The 15,318-nt window shown below is 36.1% G+C and overlaps 8 non-coding genes across 8 annotated transcripts; 4 read left to right on the top strand and 4 right to left on the bottom strand.

Annotated features, from left to right (window-relative positions):
• Positions 1 to 706: 706 nt before the first annotated feature.
• On the top strand, positions 707 to 777 carry TRNAC-GCA (transfer RNA cysteine (anticodon GCA)). The gene has a single exon. It is a non-coding gene; the product is annotated as a tRNA-Cys (tRNA).
• Positions 778 to 2,557: 1,780 nt separating this feature from the next.
• On the bottom strand, positions 2,558 to 2,631 carry TRNAD-GUC (transfer RNA aspartic acid (anticodon AUC)). The gene has a single exon. It is a non-coding gene; the product is annotated as a tRNA-Asp (tRNA).
• A 367-nt stretch (positions 2,632 to 2,998) lies between these two features.
• Positions 2,999 to 3,082, bottom strand: TRNAY-GUA (transfer RNA tyrosine (anticodon GUA)). The gene has a single exon. It is a non-coding gene; the product is annotated as a tRNA-Tyr (tRNA).
• Positions 3,083 to 3,734: 652 nt separating this feature from the next.
• On the bottom strand, positions 3,735 to 3,806 carry TRNAT-GGU (transfer RNA threonine (anticodon GGU)). Its single transcript has one exon. It is a non-coding gene; the product is annotated as a tRNA-Thr (tRNA).
• Positions 3,807 to 6,459: 2,653 nt separating this feature from the next.
• TRNAG-GCC (transfer RNA glycine (anticodon GCC)) lies at positions 6,460 to 6,530 on the bottom strand. Its single transcript has one exon. It is a non-coding gene; the product is annotated as a tRNA-Gly (tRNA).
• A 740-nt stretch (positions 6,531 to 7,270) lies between these two features.
• TRNAS-UGA (transfer RNA serine (anticodon UGA)) lies at positions 7,271 to 7,358 on the top strand. Its single transcript has one exon. It is a non-coding gene; the product is annotated as a tRNA-Ser (tRNA).
• Positions 7,359 to 10,869: 3,511 nt separating this feature from the next.
• Positions 10,870 to 10,957, top strand: TRNAS-GCU (transfer RNA serine (anticodon GCU)). Its single transcript has one exon. It is a non-coding gene; the product is annotated as a tRNA-Ser (tRNA).
• A 4,184-nt stretch (positions 10,958 to 15,141) lies between these two features.
• TRNAP-UGG (transfer RNA proline (anticodon UGG)) lies at positions 15,142 to 15,215 on the top strand. The gene has a single exon. It is a non-coding gene; the product is annotated as a tRNA-Pro (tRNA).
• Positions 15,216 to 15,318: the final 103 nt, after the last annotated feature.

Below are 15,318 nucleotides of genomic sequence, written 5' to 3'. Positions count from 1 at the left end.
GTTTGACTTTAGTTCGATTGAGAATAGCACGCTTAGTTTAATTTCAAAAAAGAATTTGAAGGTTCTTTTTTGTTTCGTAGTAGTAGAATTTCTATAAAATATAAGATATAAGATTTCGTTGTAGAATCCTAAAATAAAGTAAGTACTTTTTTAAGTACATGCCAATCTAGTTCTGGACCTCCACATAGCAAAGTCAATTTTCTTTTTTTTATTCAAGATATTTAATGCAATGAAAAATTAAAGAACGATTCTCCACAGAGATATGTACATAAGGGGGATCCATAGATAATAATGCTGTTCGGACCTGGAGTTTACCTATATACGGATTAGGCATAAATCCATTGTCTTTTATTATGACATTAAATGGCAGGCGGGAGAGAATACCGAAATTCAAAATAAAAAGAGAATTCTAGTTAATGGTTCCAATTTGTTCTTAATTTTGTAGCTTGTGACTAGAAATCCACTTTTCTCCTTTTTCATTTCAATAGAAAGAAAAGGGAAGTTTTCTAGTGTTAGCAATGTGTGTTTTAAGATAGAATCCTTTGAGGAGAATAATCGAAACTGGATCCAAAAAAAGCATGAATAGATTTTTTGAAAAAGATTGGAAAAAAGTAAGTAGAATTAGATTTAAGATAAAAGAAAGTTAGTTTTAGTAAGAAACGTGGATGAATACTTGCTCTTTTCTCGATTTTAGATCGTATTTTTTGGCGGCATGGCCAAGCGGTAAGGCAGGGGACTGCAAATCCTTTATCCCCAGTTCAAATCTGGGTGCCGCCTGATCAATAAAATACTTAGGCTTATAGTACTGATCCAAATCGACAAATTTGCACCCCGCATAAGTTGGGGCAAGAGAATAACAAGGCTCGGCGATACTGGATTTTGAGAACCCACCGTTCTTTCCTCAAACTGGGGTTTGTTTTAGCAGTAGTGGCCCAAACCGATACCAATAGGGATGAGATAGCGTTTCCTTATTCTTTTATTAATAAGAAAGGGCTATGTATCATATTTATACTTAATGCTCCCCAATTCTACCAGAAATACTCTAAGAATTTGTTAAATTCTACCAGAAATACTCTAAGAATTTGTTAAGAGTAAATTCTTTGAACTGATTCATCCATAGTTTTAGGTCAGAACCCCTTTTTGACTCTGTACCCTTGATTCTACTATGATTATTCATCAATAGTAGAATAATTCCTTCATAGAAATAGGAGACATAATTTACATGGATATAGTAAGTCTCGCTTGGGCTGCTTTAATGGTAGTCTTTACATTTTCTCTTTCACTAGTAGTATGGGGGAGGAGTGGACTCTAGGGATACTACTAATTGATTGAGTAGTCGAATTGTTGTATCAACTCTTTTCTTTAATTGACCGTTTTGCATTAATCATTTTGCCGAACTTTATTCTTTCTCTCTTTCTTTAATTTTGTTTCACTCCTGTAAGAAACTCTTGTAAGAAAGAGTCTTTCTATTCTTTCTATTTCTATTCTACTATATAGAAATAGAAAGAATAGAAAATAGAAATAGAAAGAGCGGTGAGAGCAATTCATAATCGCTACTAGAAGCGACCCATGGTTAAAAAAGTTCTATACATAAGAACTTTAGATTTTCTTCCGCGGAGCTATTCCCAACATATCGCACATTTTCCATTTGTTTTATACTCTTTTCTTATTCTTAGTTCTTAAAATAAATTTTATGCTCTTTTGAAACATTTCGCGACATGTTTAAGCATGAAAGATTCGCTGGTTTTTTCCTTTTACTTTTTTTCTTTTACTATAGTCTATTCTCATATTATTTTTCTCTCCCTCCATGGATTTTTTCATTTTGACTTGATTGAAATTAAGTGGATGCAGTGAAAAAAGAAATTGAATTAGACTACTATTTCAATCTAGTAATCTATTCTATGTAGATTCAAGATAATATAATAGAAAGACTCTAAAGTGTGGTAGAAAAAACTATATGTAGTTTTTTCTACCACACTTTATGATTCCAACCGGATCCTTTCATTTAAGACTTGGATTTTTATTTTATTTAATCCCTTTTTCATTTCTTCAATGATTAATTGAACTTCCAATTAATCATTTTGGCTGACTGTTTTTACATAAATAATAAGTAAAAAGGCAGTAGGAACTAGAATGAACAATGCAGTAGCAATAAATGCGAGAATATTGACTTCCATAACCTCTTTTTTTTCGCAATAACTCGGGATGTAATCCCATGGAGAGGGAAAAGGGTATCCTGTAAATTCAAGGGGAGGACTTGCATTCTGATAATACTGAATCAATTCAATATTATGAATATCGGATCTATCAAATCAATTCATGGTTGAGAGTGGAATAGTATAACATAGGAGGATCCCTTCCACGTATGATATGTATGTCTTTCGCTATCAACCAGAAGTAGTGATAAAAAAATTCCTATACTCTCCTCTCTTTACTGAGAAACGCGAACTAAAAAAAGTGAAATAGGGGTACCCCATAGGTATTTGATCTTGCTTCCTGCCCCCCTTTTTTCATGGAAAAAGGAAAGATGAATTTCTCCATTCATTGAACCCTAGTTCGGGACTGACGGGGCTCGAACCCGCAGCTTCCGCCTTGACAGGGCGGTGCTCTGACCAATTGAACTACAATCCCCGCGGGGCGTATGGCATACTTATTCTTAAATGGAACCATAAGAATAAGAATATTCGCCTGTCCTACTCTAAGAAATAGACGAATCATATACTACATACCCCCGTATCGTATGGGGGTATAGTGAGAATGACATAACTAGTATGTCGCGATTTATTATCGCTAAAAATAGATAATAATCCACCTTTCAATAACCAATAAGAAAAGGTCTTTTTTTTGTTTGTAAGAGAGGAATGAAAGAGATATAGATTAGAAAGATATTTCCCCTTTTCTTTTTATCCTTTATTTCTTTTATTTCTATGGATCAAATATTCTTTTTTATGGAAGAAAAAAAATGGATTTAACTCATATTCACGAAGCCCTAGATTTTTGGGCCGAGCTGGATTTGAACCAGCGTAGACATATTGTCAACGAATTTACAGTCCGTCCCCATTAACCGCTCGGGCATCGACCCAGGAAGAATTTATTCTAGGGTTTTTGATAATCTATGATTAACCTCCTTTCATAATACTCCCTACCCCCAGGGGAAGTCGAATCCCCGCTGCCTCCTTGAAAGAGAGATGTCCTGAACCACTAGACGATAGGGGCATCACTAGACGATAGGGCGGTATACAACCGCTCCTCATTATACTATAATGATAGTATGAGCAGTTTTTTGGAATTGTCAATATACTCGAAGAGTATAACTAGATCCAAAGCAAGGAGTCCTTCCTACTTTTCCATTATGCTTTTGTAGGATTTTTTTTAGTTGATGGTTAGGTTAATTCACGGATCATCCCCTACTTTTTAGGGAAATTCGTTTATAAAGGATATGGAATAAGAATAGATTAATAAAAGGGATTCTATATTAGTTCAGTACGGGTAGTGATTTGATTGATCTAATAGGAAAAAGAGTCCAATTTCTTTTTTGGAATTTACACCCCCCTGCTTCGCTTAGTGTTTAAACTAAAAATGCATGCATCTCGCACTAAGTTATCAAATTCAATAAAAAAAGAGAAATTTTCAAAAAGAAAGAAAGTGAATGAATTTAGTAGAAAAGTACTGTATCGGATTTGAACCACTGACTCACGTCTTACCGCGGCATTACTCTACCACTAAGTAAAAAAAGCCCTTTATCGGATTTGAACCGATGACTTATGCCTTACCATGGCATTACTCTACCACTGAGTTAAAAGGGCTTCTTATTCAATTCCAAAATTAGCCACTTTCATTTCCCATTATAGGTCTACTCCATAATGTACATTATATCTGTATATATCGAGATATATAAGTCTATTCATGGTCAGGTTCAAAAAAATCTTAAGAAAATCAAGAAAAATAGGAAAATCTTTCATATTCTCTCTTATCACTTGCACAAAGTATAGGGTTTTTTATCTTTAGGCTATTGACTTTTCACATGCTCAGAACAGTCTGAAAAATTAGGGACTTTTTTCTTCTATTGGCTGATCTTATCATGAAAACTTTCTCCATTTATGTTTTATTTCCTCTAATTGGGTGGGGTATAAACGAATTCGCGCCCTTCATATACCCATATGGCTGGGTATTAATTTTCAGTGATATACTTCTTGTCTGTTTTGGTGAGAGGTTGAAACAATTTTTAACAGGCATCCCTTGGAAAAACCTTCGAGTTCAAAACTTTGCAATTTTTCTTAAGTGGATTTGTTGAAGCGATTTTCAGCAGGTACCTCTTCTCTTAGAAATATCTTAGAAATAGGGTACTTGAATATTCTCAAGGGATTCTGATTGGTGCATTTTGAACAAACTGTAGTGGAGTTTTATCACCAATTTTCTTGTAAAAGGCGGGCAGTAGAATTTATACTGCTCCTGGTTCAGGGTTTTCCGTTTCTGAAAACTAGCAAAAAAGGAGGGTTCTGGAACCCTTAAGGTTCGATGGTATATGGATATGGAAAATCCAACATGCCCCATCCTAATAGGAAAAGGAAGGGAACAGATACCCAATATGATTATTGGGAAGAACTTTTGGTAATGGTCTCGGGCCTATATGCTCTTTTTTGTGTGTTCTTAGTTCTATTCATCTTCTTTGATTCTTTTAAACAAGAATCTAATAAACTAGAATTGAGTGGAAAAGAAGAGAAGAAAAAGTTAAACGGAGAGAATCGACTAAGCAGAGACATTCAGAATCTTCTTTACATCAAGTAAATCCTTCGGCTCCTATGTGCCTTTTTCTTTAAGTTATTTATTGTTTCTCTCAAGCCATAGGGAAAGTCTATGATAAATAAAAAAAAACATCTCACTCTTTCTCTATGGCCCAGATTTCATGATAAGTGGGGGAAGATGTTTTCTTCCCCAAATTCTTTGTTCAATTCTGAACAAAAAAGAAAGTAAAGGAAAGGCCCGCGATCGAAGTACCAACCGCTAACTGTGAGGAACCTTCTCTGTTTCATTAACTAAGAGGGAATTAGCATCTTTCTCGAATGGCTACCCTTGACAAAGGGTAGCGTTGGTATCAGAATTTACATGTAGCGGGTATAGTTTAGTGGTAAAAGTGTGATTCGTTCTATTAATAACTGAATTTGAAATGATATACTTAAGGCGTCCTTAAGGTTTTTTATATTCCGATGAAAACTTTAGTTCTTAGAAAGGATTTACTCCTTTTTCTCTCAATAGCATATTGAGGAAGAATATGCATTTTCGCGATTTGTACCCAAAGACTAATTGAAATTGCATCCAAAAAACAAATAGGATTTGGATTATGAGTACAGAGTTGCGAAGCATAATTTTGCATTGGATTAAGGATTCCAATTTTTAAAATATGAGTAAAGGATCTATGGATGAAGATACAAAAAAATTTATTTCCAATCGTAACTAAATCTTCTTTTGTTAAAAAAGGAAATGGAAGCCAAATAGCTAAAAAACGGTAGTTTTGGTTTACTAAAACCATCAGCATATTGTTTCAGCTCGGTGGAAACCCAATTCTTTTCCTCAGGATCTCTTAAATGAAATTAGGGAACGAAGTAATTAGATTAGATAGATTTAGGCAAATTTCTATCTCCTACTCTTTAGGGATCATCTAGAAAGCAGAGAGCCTTGGTTCCATTCAGACAAAAAAGCTGACTTAGATGTTAAGTGGTGAGAATACCCATAAAGGAGCCGAATGAAATCAAAATTTCATGTTCGGTTTTGAATTAGAGACGTTAATAATAATCAACCAACGTCGACTATAACCCCTAGCCTTCCAAGCTAACGATGCGGGTTCGATTCCCGCTACCCGCTCCATTCTGTATAAAATAACTATTCTATTTGTCTAGACATGGTAGAGGCCTGTATTCAACCTTTTTCGTCCACCGGTTTCCAGCGCTCCAGAGTGGAGTAGAGCAGTTTGGTAGCTCACGAGGCTCATAACCTTGAGGTCACGGGTTCGATTCCCGTCTCCGCACTTAGCAGTCTGTATAAAAGGACTATTCTATTTGTCTAGATATGGTAGAGGGCTGGGTGGTTGGGCGGTATCCAACCCTTTTTATTCATTAGTTCCCGACCCTATAAGGCCAAATTGAGCAGGTTGCGAAGTAACTTGCTACCACAAGAGGAACTCTCAAGGCCCCCTACCTTGCAGAAAAGAAAAAATAAATGAAAGAAAGGCACAGTCTATCTCCCTTCCCTTTAAAAGCTGTTTGCTGGTTGTTTGTTTCGGTGAATCCCCGGTTTAGGGAACCCTGTTGCCGAGTTCGATTCCCGCCGCTGTAGTGCTCTTTTTTTGAGTGGGGTGCAAAGGGGGCTAAGATAGTAAAGGGGTACGGTACTAGACTAACACCTATTACTTTAATAAAAGTAGACTAAATTTTTTCTGATAGTACCTTACTAAATTAAGCTGGCGAGCGGCGGGAATCGAACCCGTATCTTCTCCTTGGCAAGGAGATGTTTTACCATTGAACTACGCTCGCTACGTCCTATATTTTATAGGGTATATCCGCCTGGGTCGACCGTCTATGTCTGGGTCGACCGTTTCATTTTCTATTTGAGTTTTCTTTTTATTAATTTAATTGTCTGTCAATCAATTCGGGGCGCAAATTGCATTTTAATGCGTCTCACAATCCGAATAAACGGCCCTTTTTTATTTTTTATCGGGCTACTAAATACTAAACACATTTAAGAAATGAGAGAATTTAGAATAGCTACCAGAAAGACCAGTCCAATCCATAATGATGTACCGGAAAATACAACGTTTTTATTGTTTGACCAACCATCAGGAGAAGCAAATACAAGGGGTACACTAATGACTAAGACTGAGGAAGTCACAATTAATGCAAAAACAGCTAATTGGAAAGCAATAGTCATATTTCTAATCCTCCAAGTTACCATCAAATAAAGTTGACTACATATTATATTTGATCCCTCACTTAATCAAAATTGTAATAAAATACAAGAAGTAGGAGGGGTTTAATCATGAATCCATTGATTCTTCTCTTCAAAACTTATTACTCACCACTTTTTTTATTTGGATATGGGGTTGAGGGGGTTTTATGCTTTATTTCACAAGCGGATATAGCGGATCCTGTATACATGGATACAGTATACAGAAATATATCGAAAAGGGATTTGTATTTGAGATGTTTCTAGAGGTTAGTGAGTCATTTCGTATGGCTATGTTCTATTTGTAGGAATAAAATAAGGATTAGGCTGTGGAGAGATGGCTGAGTGGTTGATAGCTCCGGTCTTGAAAACCGGTATAGTTCTAGGAACTATCGAGGGTTCGAATCCCTCTCTCTCCTTTTGCTTTCCTCTCTCTTTTCTTTTGCGTATTGAATACGTTTGTTTCTTTATTTGTTTTTTTTGTTCTGTCCCCTTATCTTTCTTTCATAGAAAGGAATGAATGGCTCGGCTAGATAGAATAACCGAGCCAGAACAGAAAAAAACAGTAGAACAGGTATAAATAAGAAAATCTTAGTTAAGAGGGGTCATGTAAAGAACAGGCTCCAAATCACGATCGATTCCCTTTTCAAATCCTGCTGCAGCAGCCCGGGCTCTTCCTGCATGCCACAAATGGCCCACAAAAAAGAAGAATCCTAGAACAAAATGGGAAGTCGCTAACCAACTTCTAGGAGAAACATAATTAACTGCATTGATCTCGGTAGCTACGCCACCCACAGAATTTAAAGAGCCTAAAGGAGCATGGGTCATATATTCTGCCGAACGTCGTTCTTGCCAAGGTTGTATGTCTTTTTTCAACCTACTCAAGTCCAAACCGTTGGGGCCCCTTAGAGGTTCTAACCATGGAGCACGAAGGTCCCAAAAACGCATAGTTTCCCCTCCAAAAATAACCTCTCCCGTTGGGGAACGCATTAGATATTTACCTAAACCTGTGGGTCCTTGGGCAGATCCCACATTAGCTCCAAGACGCTGATCTCTAACTAGAAAAGTAAATGCTTGAGCTTGAGAAGCTTCTGGCCCAGTAGGTCCATAAAACTCACTCGAATAAGCTGTATTATTGAACCAGACAAAACAACAAGCGATAAAACCAAAGACAGATAAAGCGCCTAAACTATAAGACAAGTAAGCTTCTCCAGACCATACAAATGCACGGCGAGCCCATGCGAAGGGTTTGGTTAAGATATGCCAAATTCCGCCAAATACACAAATGAAACCCAACCATACATGTCCCCCAATTATATCTTCTAAATCATCCACACTAACAATCCAACCCTCTCCCCCAAAAGGGGATTTTAGTAAATAACCAAATATAACACCGGGGCTAAGGGTCAAATTGGTAATTTTTCTTACATCTCCTCCCCCAGGAGCCCAGGTATCATATATACCGCCAAAATAAAGAGCTTTGAGTACTAGAAGAAAAGCACCTATACCTAACAAAATTAGGTGAATACCCAAAATTGTAGTCATTTTATTTCTATCTTTCCACACATAACCAAAGAATGGAAAAGATTCTTCAAGAGTCTCCGGTCCCAGAAGCGCGTGATAAATGCCACCGAAGCCTAAGACTGCGGAGGAAATTAGATGAAGTACTCCAGATACAAAGTACGGAAAAGTATCTAGAACTTCTCCCCCGGGCCTTACTCCCCAACCTAGAGTAGCTAAGTGCGGAAGTAAAATCAACCCTTGTTCATACATGGGTTTTTCTGGTACGAAATGGGCCACTTCAAATAGGTTCATTGCTCCGGCCCAGAATACGATTAATCCTGCATGGGCTACGTGAGCTTCAAGTAGTTTACCCGACAAATTGATAAGTCTGGCATTCCCGGCCCACCAAGCAAAACCGGTGGTTTCTTGGTCACGACCAGCTAAAACAAAAGTTCCATTAAAGAGCGTTTCCACGTGGTAGAACCTCCTCAGGGAATATAAGATTTTCATGAGGCTGATCCTGAGCTGCCATCCACGCACGAATACCCTCGTTTAAAAGAATATTTTTGGTGTAGAAAGTCTCAAATTCAGGATCTTCCGCTGCACGGATTTCCTGGGAAACGAAGTCATAGGCACGTAGGTTCAGAGCCAGGCCGACTACGCCAATAGGACTCATCCATAAACCGGTGACCGGTACAAATAGCATAAAGAAATGTAACCAACGTTTATTGGAAAAAGCAACACCAAAGATTTGGGACCAAAAGCGATTAGCGGTGACCATTGAATAAGTTTCTTCAGCTTGAGTTGGGTTAAAAGCGCGGAAGGTATTTGCACCATCACCGTCCTCAAATAGAGTGTTTTCCACGGTTGCCCCATGAATAGCGCATAGCAGAGCCGCGCCTAATACTCCGGCAACTCCCATCATATGAAATGGGTTCAACGTCCAATTATGAAATTCTTGGAAGAAGAGGATGAATCGAAATATCGCTGCTACGCCAAAACTCGGCGCAAAGAACCAACCGGATTGCCCCAGTGGATAAATCAGGAATACGGAAACAAAAACAGCGATTGGGCCAGAGAATGAAATTGCATTATAAGGCCGCAATTGAACAGACCGAGCAAGTTCAAATTGACGTAACATGAAACCTATTAGTGCAAAAGCCCCATGGAGAGCAACAAAAGTCCACAGACCACCTAATTGACACCAACGAGTAAAATCCCCTTGTGCTTCCGGGCCCCATAGTAGCAACAAAGAGTGTGCTAAACTATTGGCAGGGGTGGAAACTGCTGCGGTTAAGAAATTGCAACCTTCCAAATAGGAACTCGCCAATCCATGGGTATACCAAGAAGTTACAAAAGTTGTTCCTGTAAACCAACCTCCTAAAGCGAAATAAGCACAAGGAAAAAGCAATAGGCCAGACCATCCTACAAAAACAAAACGGTCCCTTCGTAACCAGTCGTCCATAATATCAAATAAATCATTTTCTTCTTTAGTAACTCTACCAAGGGCTATAGTCATAGTGATCCTCCTATTCAATTACTTCAACCATTTCCGAGCACCTTATATCACTTCCAAGGCATACGATAGATTATCTGTGGACGATTTTTTCTCGTTCAATGCCTTTTTTCAATGGTCTCGAAGATAGAAATTTTGCATTTTTATCTATGGGGTCACAGCCGAGGTCGTGGTAAATCCATGAATTTGATTCAATTAGTTTTTCTTATACTATAGAAATAAACATTGGAATTCAGGATTATTCCATGATTCCTATTTCCAAGAAAGCCTATTTTTTAAGGGAAAAATGAAAAAAAGTAAAGATATTGAAAAGAAAAATTGACTTTCGAAATCCATTTTTATGTGTAGCGGAAAGGGGTTGCGATTTCTTCTTATTCCTATAGAACATCTAGTAACAAGAATATGAAATAGTAAATAGCGAGAAATTCTTGCCTTGCGTGGTCTAAGTCTAAGGAAATACAAAAAAATCCACTTATACAATTTCATCTACATCGAATTTATAATAGCGGATAGAGGCCTCATTCAAGGAGTCAGGTCCACTTACTTTATCTTTCTTTCCAATTTTATGGGGTGGGTTGGTTTGATAAGACCCCTTTTTGCTTTGTTGATAAATAATAAAAAAAAGAGTTTTTTTCTATAACCTGCTTGTTTTATTATAACAAGTCCTATATGGAAATGCCTGCTGAAGAGAAAATCTATCTGATTGTCTTTTAGCCAATATCCAATTTTAGAATTAGAAAGAAAAAAGAAGAAAATTCTTCTTTTTTTTATTAACATTAAGAAAAAAGAATATAACTAAAATGGAATTGGCAATATAATTTTTTTGAACTTTTGAAAGAAAAAGGAAGGATTTTTTGCAATCGTTATTTCTTGCCTCTGTCATATCACGGAAACCTTTCGATTTGGAACGGGGAGAGATGGCTGAGTGGACTAAAGCGGCGGATTGCTAATCCGTTGTACAATTTTTTTGTACCGAGGGTTCGAATCCCTCTCTTTCCGCCCCCTCGGATCGTTTGGGACTTTCGAATTGGAAGGAATTCTGACCCCCGGATTTTCTCGTAGATAAATGTATGAAACAAATCCAATTTGTAAGAAAAAATTTTGGATTTTTACTCGTCACGCCCAGGATTACGTCCTGGATCATTAGATAAGAATCCAAAGATAAAGAGGGAAACAAAGAATATCACTACTGTATAAACAAAAAGTTTGAGAGTAAGCATTACATAATCTCCAAGATTTTTTTTAAGGAATAGATTACCCGTTTTTCCTTACCACACAAATCCACTAGGATGGGTTTTGTTTATTTTGACACCTAAAAATGCAAAAATCATTTTTTGAAAAAAATTGCAAGAATTGATTTATAATAAGCACTCTTATCAATAAATTAGGTTAGGTATTGTGCGGTTACCTAAAGATACCTGCTCAACGTAGATGCAGGGAGTAGAAAGGCTGATCCAAATTTATTGCTGCAGCTATACATTCAATGTAGAAGAATTTGAATTTTAGAATCGAAGGTTCATAATATAAGACTTCTCGGCTCTTATCCATTTTTCGAATTTTTTTAGAATGAATACATGATTCAATTTGGCAGACAGAGTAGTAAAGATTTCATCGAAAACTTACAGCAGCTTGCCAAACAAAGGCTAATAGAAAAAAGAGTACAGGTATGACAGGCATAAAATCCACGATTGGGTTGAAAATGGCATAAGCTTCGGGCAATTTGGCGAAGAAAAAACTAGTCGGATAAATAACAGAATTAAAACAAATACAGGTTAAACTAAGTATATTAGGCATAACAAGCGTTTCGTTCTTGTAGAGTAGATAATTGGATTTTGATTGAGTTATTTTTCTAAGGGAAAAAGGAAAAGGAGGATTCAAAATCCTTTTTTCTTCGGACTTTCCCAAACACAAAATACCTCCTTGTATTCGCACTCTCAAATGAGAGTGGAAGAAATTCGACTTTCATATAATATCTTAATAGAATTCCATGTAATGATCAATGCATTTTTTGGATTCTATATTATTCGCATGTCTAGAATCCTACCAAGAGAATACCCCCCATTTTTATGTAATTGAAGTAGGATTGACGAATAAGAAATAAACATAATACTGTTTATTAGTGTCGCATAAAACCCGAAATGGGGCGTGGCCAAGTGGTAAGGCAGCGGGTTTTGGTCCCGTTACTCGGAGGTTCGAATCCTTCCGTCCCAGATTTTTTATGATGAAACGAAAGATGAAATCGTATTGTATTCTGCACGAGACATAAAGTTTATTAAAGAGAATTTTTTTCTCTTATAAACTCTTAGATTCGATGCAGTCCTAATGCGTTCATTTTCTGTCTCAGAAAACATAATCCAGTGTCAAGTCCAGTCAAATTGAAAATCTTTTTTTCATGAAAAAATTTTAAACTTGACGTAGAACATTGTATAAAAAACGAGACCTATTCCTTTATGGTAGAGATAGATTTATGATAGAGATAAATTTTTTTATAGTATTTTATTAGTAAAAAAGGTTCCTTCTTCTTTTTCTTTCTTTGGTTAAGCGAAAACGATCTCGATCCGCGATTTTTTAAATATCCAGATGATCCATCCCGGTAAAGATAAGATAAGAACTGCTCGTTAGATAGAATGGATTCAATTTTGATTTGGAGTTGCTTCTTTTAGGTAAAAGAAAAAATAAGTAAAAGCATGGAATAATTCGTTTTGTTATTAATGGGAAAAAGGATGGCTAAAAGAAGAGAAATCATTAGTTATTCATTAAGGTTAATTTGATTCAATGACCAGAGTTCCGCGAGGATATATAGCTCGGAGACGACGGGCAAAAATGCGTTCATTTGCCTCAAACTTTAGAGGGGCTCATTTAAGACTTAATCGAATGATTACTCAACAGGTAAGAAGAGCGTTTGTTTCCTCTCATCGAGATAGAGTCAGGCAAAAGAGGGATTTTTGGCGTTTGTGGATCAGTCGGATAAACGCAGCAACGCGGATACATAAAGTATTCGATAATTATAGTAAATTAATACACAATCTTTACAAGAAAGAATTGATTCTTAATCGTAAAATCCTTGCACAAGTAGCTGTATTAAATCCAAATAATCTTTACACGATTTCCAATAAAATAAAGATTATCAATTAAAGGGATAAAAAAGTAATATACAGGAATAATTAAAAAAGAATTCCCGGAGAGGTAACTCCGGGAAGATACAATAAATTAAGATTAAGTGGTAGGAATCAACGAGCATGTTGCAATAAATAAAAAAACTATTTTTTCTTCCCCATTGTTCTTTCTTATAACAAACCCAAGAATCTAAATTGGATTACTTTCTTTATATATAGTCTGGCCCTTTCGAATAAAACATCAACAATCGGAAAGTTCCGATTGTTGTTTCTTAAAGTCTGGTTGGAGTTTCTTAAGTTTCGATTGGAATTGAACTTTTGTGTTAATGGAGGAATATGTCTATTTTTTCTGGGTCTAGGACCTGTAATTATTGAAATTGACTGGGCTTGAAATTGTTTCTCATTCTCATAGTTACGAAATGGTAAGAAAGATAAAATACGAGCCTGTTTTATAGCAAGAGTAATTAATCGTTGTTGTTTCAAGGTTAATCTATTTATTCGTCTCGATAATATTTTTCCTTGTTCACTAATAAATCGATTAATTAAACTCATGTTTCTATAATCAATTCGATCCCCCGGGCCAATCCGAGGACGCCTACGAAAAGGTTGTTTGGGTTTGCGAAAAGGTTGTTTGAATTTACGAAAAGTTTGCTTGGATTTACGAAAAGTTTGCTTGGATTTATGAAAAGTTTGTTTGGATTTATGAAAGGGTTGTTTAGATGTATACATGATTTATTCCTTATTTTAAAATTGAAAAAAAAATTGATTTGTTTATTTTATTAATTTTGGATCCAGAAGAAATAGTCTCTCTTTGGTCCATATATTAGATGAATACCCTCGATACATATGAAATAATATCTAATGGAAATCAGACAAGTTGATTTGTATTTTGTATTCTATCTATGCTCTATATATTAAATAGGAAGTTCTTATTCTTTTTGATCTATGGAAAGATCGAACATAAGATGCTCCTATTTCTTTATTTCGGCATGAATCGTATGCTTACGACAATAACGACAAAATTTTCTTAATTCTAATTGTCCGGGTGTATTGTGGCGATTCTTTTGAGTACTATATCTAGAAATCCCTGCCGACTCCTCATTGGCCCCTTTTCGAACACAACTCACACATTGCAAAATAACTCTGATTCTAACATCTTTCCCCTTGGCCATGAACCTCCTTTCCTTTTTGGATTGACTTAACTTAATTCTTCTACTTATTCTTTTATTCCTCTATTTTGAAACCGAAGAGGAAGAAGAAAATCCATTAGAATAAAAATTTTTGGAATTTTTTCAATTAAGTAATAAAAAATAGAGAAATAATTAAGGAATACAATCCTTGTCAAATTAGCAAGGATTTTGAAGCAAAATCCTTTCATTTTAGTAGCCAACCCAGCCTCTTTCTATGCTCTGATTTCTGAGGCCTGACTTAGCTTGGATACTGCTTTTAATTGAATTTCTTTTTTCAAAAATGAGATTTACCAAATTTTTCATGACTCTAAGGTCCAACCCAATCTATCTTTTCTTTCTTTTTCTTTCCTATACTAAAAAGGGATTGAAAAGTGGGAATTTTTTATCATGTCACGAAGAACTCTATTCCTCACATAGCAACAACTAGAATGAAAAAAAGGGGAATGACAAAGCATCTGGAAATAAACGATTAATTTCTATCAATAAACCTGCTAAAGCCCCAAACCATAGAGTACTTAGCACGGGTGCTACAGAGAGATATGTTTTTATATCCCGCATTGAAAATCCTCCTTCCTTATTGGAATACGTATATGATCAGATATTATTGCCCAAGATCATTTGTATTTCTTTTGTTTAGGCGAAATTCCGAACTAAAAACGAAAAAGACAATCCCTTCCTATAGATTACCAAGGAATAGTAATCTTTCTTTTATAGGTGAAATTAGATTGGATTTAGATATATACCATTCCTTGATTATATGAGACCGAAAAGAAGAAATGACACGAGGATTCTCTATAGATAGAAAAAGACAAGAAAATTAGGATGTGGAAAACAAGATAGGAATTGTGTACAATGACATTGTACAACAATTTGGAAAAGGGATGTAGCGCAGCTTGGTAGCGCGTTTGTTTTGGGTACAAAATGTCACAGGTTCAAATCCTGTCATCCCTACCTATTACTTCTTTCTTCTTTATAGGCAGTAGTGAGGAGGTCGATTAAAGCGGGTATAACTTTAATTTGTGGATACTATACGTACGTGAGACACATTAGGAGT

This window comes from Oryza sativa, chromosome 10 (genome assembly GCF_034140825.1).
Source record: "Oryza sativa Japonica Group chromosome 10, ASM3414082v1".
Classification (NCBI taxonomy): domain Eukaryota; kingdom Viridiplantae; phylum Streptophyta; class Magnoliopsida; order Poales; family Poaceae; genus Oryza; species Oryza sativa.
This window is presented reverse-complemented; position numbering and strand designations above follow the sequence as displayed.